This window comes from Glycine soja, chromosome 2, assembly GCF_004193775.1.
Source record: "Glycine soja cultivar W05 chromosome 2, ASM419377v2, whole genome shotgun sequence".
Classification (NCBI taxonomy): domain Eukaryota; kingdom Viridiplantae; phylum Streptophyta; class Magnoliopsida; order Fabales; family Fabaceae; genus Glycine; species Glycine soja.
Window position 1 is genome coordinate 9100266 of NC_041003.1, and position 5775 is coordinate 9106040.

Here is a 5775-nt window from a genome sequence, read left to right on the forward strand (position 1 = left end):
GTTATTACATATTAATAATTTCCATTAGATTTAGAGCTGCTCACATTTTTAGGGAAGACCATCACCATGCCAACCGTATTTCCAATTTTGTTATTGATAATACACAATCTTTTTTGTGGGATTCTGTACCTCCTTTTTGTTCTCAGCCTTATGCCCCAAATTTGAAAGGGTTTGCCCGAGTATAAATTTTCTTTTCCTTAACATGGATTTTGGTATAGTCCTCCATGGTGTAATTTGTTTTCTCTTTTATCTTAAATAAATTTAGGTTGGCTTGGCAAAGGATCTCTAGGGGTAGGTGCATGTTAACCTGGTTGGGATGAGCCTCCCTTTTTTTATGTCTTTGCCTTCCCCTTTAAAAAAAAATTGTATGGAATTATATTATAAAATCTTTAATAAAATTGGTGTATTCTTTCCTGACGTTGAATGATAGCAAATACTTTTCTGACCTAAACTTTTACATTAAAAAGATTGATACCTAAGAATTTTGTTGATATATATAGCTAATTTTAATCTTGAGTTTTGCTAAAGTTAAGAGATAAATTACATCACCAACCAAAAGAGATTGCACTTGCACAGTTGGTCAAGTAGCACAAATACACCATACATACTAATTAAGGCTGATTAATTGATCAATAGGTATTGAAAATTAATGGAATCGCGCGTTCGGATAAACTTAACATGCGAATGGAATCAAATTTGGGGTTTAAACATTTCCATGAAATCACTATGTAAATAAAAAAGTATGGTTAACAAGTGTCTTTTAAGTTTTGGTTAAAGAATTAAAAAAAAATTAAATTATAAGATAGCTAAAAAAATTTATAAGTAGTATAATTTTGTGTATCTCAATAAAAATATTTTTTTTTTAATTTCCTTAATCAATATCTTAAGGATATCGGTTAGCATTACTTCAAACACCATTTATTTCATATTTAATAAGATTCAAATTTTGAATCACAAATCACTATTGTGTTAATTCTTGTTGATAGTATATGAACTAAATTAATTACACAGGTGATTAGGAAAATCGCAACTTTAATGGCTCATAAGGAAAGAGAAGCTCAGAAGAGACAAGAGTTTGCATGATTCTCGTGGAACTCACGCTAAAAGTAGCACGTTTACGTACCTTCTAAGTTTTAACTCAAGGAAAAGCAAACTTGTGTTGAGGTTAGAAGAATATTCCTTATCGCTGCATTATGCTCTTCATAGTCATCATGTGAAGATTAATTATATATATTCAGAAAGAATGCATCAAATAAACTCAAAGAAGACTTTCCTATCTTATGCACCAAGTGTCTTTCATAGTGGACCCATTGTTCCAGGAGCATCTGTGGTCCCTTGAGTTTATTGGTTGGTTGGCTTCAAATAATTATTTTTATTTTATATTTTAAAATTGATAATATTGTTTATAATTTCCTTCTTTTTTTCATTCTTTAGGACAAACTCTAAATGGATTTGATCTAACAGTACATGCATGCGGCTTTATCAACAACTCTAAATATTGGAAAAATAAGAACATGTAGAATCCTATGATCGATCGATATCTTTGAACCGTTTATGCTTGTCCTATCTGGTAGATTGCCCCTTCTTATCATATCATTAGTTGCATGGTAAAACCAAAATACAACAAATTAGCCAACACACCTAAGTATGAAATCACTCTTTAATTAATTGGTTGGAGCTCTCACTAACTTGCACCGTTGAGTGTCTTTTACTCGAGTACGTATATTGATTCTTTTACCACTATTACACGTATGATTTTAAACAATATTTTTTTATCTATTTTTTGCAACATACAATATACACAATATTCAACAAAATATTGCATAAACATATTAATAATATTTATTTATATTTGATAATATATTTTTAAATATTGTAAAAAAAATTAACTAACATTTTTACTAAGGGCTAAACAAAAAAATGTTGCCAAAAATTATGTGTTGTAGTGTATAAGGGAAGAGGAGTTCACACATATAATGTTGGAGGATATATATCAACAAACTGATGAGTCATGATCAGGGACGGATCTACACTTGCAACAGTGGGAACAATTATCCCCACTAAAAAATTATAATTTTCTTATTATTATATATTATTAATATATTTTAATTATCTCATTATATCTAATATATTATATACTAATATTTGTACTCACTTTTGAATAATTGACCATAATTTTTTCACAAAATATTCTTTAAATTTTTCTTTTATAACATATGTATTAATTGAGAAAATCCATTATTTTTATGTTCATTAAAGATATAATTTAGGTAATTATAAGAGGTATTTTTTTAGTTTTCATTTTTTTTAACTTAGGTTGTATTTGATTTAGGGAGGGAGGAGAAAAAATTTGTGGATCTCATGCACCTTTTACACTCTAAGTACTTTAATTTAAAAAATTGTTTTTTATTTTTATCTTCTAAACTAAACACAACATTAGGTTATTTTTTATGTTGTTAGCTACATGTAGGGTTTTGTTTAGTAATTTAATTTTAAAAAATATATATATAATTTTGGTCTTTTATTTACTTTTTAAGTTTTAGTTTTGTTATAATTCACTTCTAAAAGTTTCATTTTTAATCTTTTCTCTATTAAAATTTAATCTTTTTGTATTATTTGCGGACACAATACATAAAAATTACCTAATTAGATTCACTATATAAAAACTATGGATCTAAACCAATGTTTCAATTAAAAAAAGAAACATAATCAAGATAAAAATTACATAATAGTATATTATTATCATTATAAATTTATGTGTTTGTTCTCACAACTTAAAATTTTTGGATTCGTTACTGGTGATAATGTACGTATGGCAGTATATGCGAGCATATATATGTAGTTACATGTAACTCTAAAAGATCAGGGGCAACTATATTTGAAGAGCGTTTGAATCTAGGAAGAGAATAGCAGTTTTGGAATTGAATATAAAATGCAAAGAAAGATAAAAAGAAATCAAGAGATCACAGAGTTGGGAAAAAAGAAGAAGAAAGATAATTAGAATATTTAATAAATAGATAGCTAGAAATTTTTTTGAGAATTGATCATAATTATAATGTAGACAATAATTGCATTTCAAAGTAAAATAAAAACTAATCAATAAAATATTGAAAATATATTATAATAGTAATTTAAATTATTAATAAATATAATTTTTAATATTAAATTTTATTATATCTTAAATGATTAGCAACTATTTATTTGACTTAAAACTAACCATCATCTATCTCACATCCTTAATTATAACTTGAATTAACTACTCAATTCCCAAGTTAATATATACAGTCCCATTTTTCCCCTAATAATTTCTTTAGAATGTTAAATGTGTTAAAATACTTATAATTTAATAAAAATATGTATTTAATAAGAGGTTATTGTATATGAACTTATGTTATCAAAACTTAATTCAGTAAAACTATTTTAACAAATTTAACTATTATTATTAATTATTACTATTATTATTATTATGAGGTTTGTATGTCACTTTCATAAATTTTATTTTACAATTTTAATAAACTCTTAAGTCAGTACAGTTATTTGAATAAATTTCACTATTATTATTATTATTATTATTATTATTATTATTATTATTATTATTATTATTATTATTATTATTATTATTATTATGAGGTTTGTATGTCACTTTCATAAATTTAATTGAACAATTTTAATTTTCAATAGTGTTTGTATCAGCTTTATAAATATTCTTCCGATCACAAACAATAGCCGAATCTATTAAATGAAGAAAATTGTGATTGAAATAAGCTAAAGTGTGAAAATCATCAAAGTTAGGTTTCAACACCTCAACATTATATACGAGATTTTTTTATAAAAAAAAGTAATTAAACTGAATCAAATTTTGTATATAAATTAGAACTAAATAGTTTCTAAACAAATGAAAGGATCAAAAAATTGTTTTTAACTTGTACACAAAAAAATTGATTCATTTTATTTCTTTAATTTCTATTATAACTTTGTAAGTGTTCATTTTTATTTTATTTTAGTTTATATAAACTGTCTCTTACTCTCTCTCAAGGTGCTTCCACCAAGGATCCTAGTGTGATGCGGCTCTCTTGAGAAGTTATAGGGACAGTGAACTGTGGCTTTGACAATCAATAGCTTTGGAATTTCATCCGAAACACTAATGTAATTAATGTATAAACTACTTCTTCTATGTATTACACTCAATTATCTAATTTATTAACATTAAAAAATAGTTAATTTAATTGATAACAATAAATTTATTTTAAATTTATAACTTTTTTAAAAACTGTCCATATTATTAATATTTTTCTCTCTTATAATGATTTATAAATACATTTTTTTCTTTTAATGATGAGTATTTTTAGTTTAAAAATAATTAATATAATAATTATTATAGATTGAATCTTACATAAAAAATAAATATCATTTTAAATTTATCTTATAAATAGGAATGATGGGAGTATTTTTTTTTTTTTAAAGGAATGTATAAGCTACTACTACTATAAACTATCCTTTCTCTCAAGGTCATCTTGCAATATATTGTACCTTTATTCGGTTACCTTTTGATAAGGTAACTTTCGTTCATGAATGAAAGCTGATGATTTTCTTATAATTATTCAACTTATTGAAAAGAATTATGAGTACATATCGATAAGGATGAAAATGAGTCAAGCCTCATTTCTTATGCATTAAACACGCTTAGTTTATTTCTTAAATATTAGATTTGATCTGACATTTTTTAAAAGTCTTGTTGATTTGAACGGGGGGTTATTATATTTAAAACAGGTATACATTTATCATGTTTTTTTTTTATTTAAAGGAGAACATAAACATTTATTAAGATTCACCTAATGGTTGGAGATAATAAGAAAAACTAAATGCATAAAAACTTAGGTCGGATCTTTAATAAAAGAGAGGGGGAATGAGATGTTTATTTGATTTGGTTAAAAGAAAGGGAAATGACCAATTTGGTTAAAAGAAAGGGAAATGACCAATGGGAGATCCTGGTCATCTTATTTTGTTAATAGAAAATAGATATATGAATATAATATAATTTTATACTTTTATACAAAATGGAGGAGAGGAAAAGTATATAAGATAAAAAAAAAAAAACATTCTCATAACAATTTAGTTTTCAAAATTGAAAAATTATAAAGAATATTTTTCCTCCAAATGCCTCAAAAGACAAAAATAAGAGTGGGGGAGTTTTAATTGGCTCTCCAATGCAAAACGTAGGAAGACACATTTGTAGCTGTCTCGGATACTTTGACGTGTGGTCCTTTTGTTTGTAGTTATACATAATTTTTTTTTTGGAAGTTTGTTGTGACCATATTAGATCATTATAATTGGCTCTCCATTTAGAACTAACTCAAATCTGAAATTTTTAAATAAGTTAAAATAATCTTATATTAGTTAATTATTCATGTTTAGTGGTGTAGTAATACATACTGCTAAGGGATCCAGTAATGTAGGAATAAATGTTAGAATTTTTTCGGTTAATTTTTCTCTCTCCCTCTCTTTGTAGCTTGATTCAGTTTTTGTTTTGTAATTAGGTTGGATATCCCTTGTACTCTTTTAATATATTTTTCTATTTGGCTGATAAAGAAAACATATATTTTTCCCCTCTCATTTAAATTTAATTTCAAACCAAATGGTATTTTTCTTATTTAAGAAAAAAAATCCTTTCTTCGCTTTCATTTTTCTCCTCCAAATATACACACTCTTAAATAAACTAACAGAAAGAATTTTATGAAGACTAATTTATTTTAATCTATTAATAAGTTAACAATA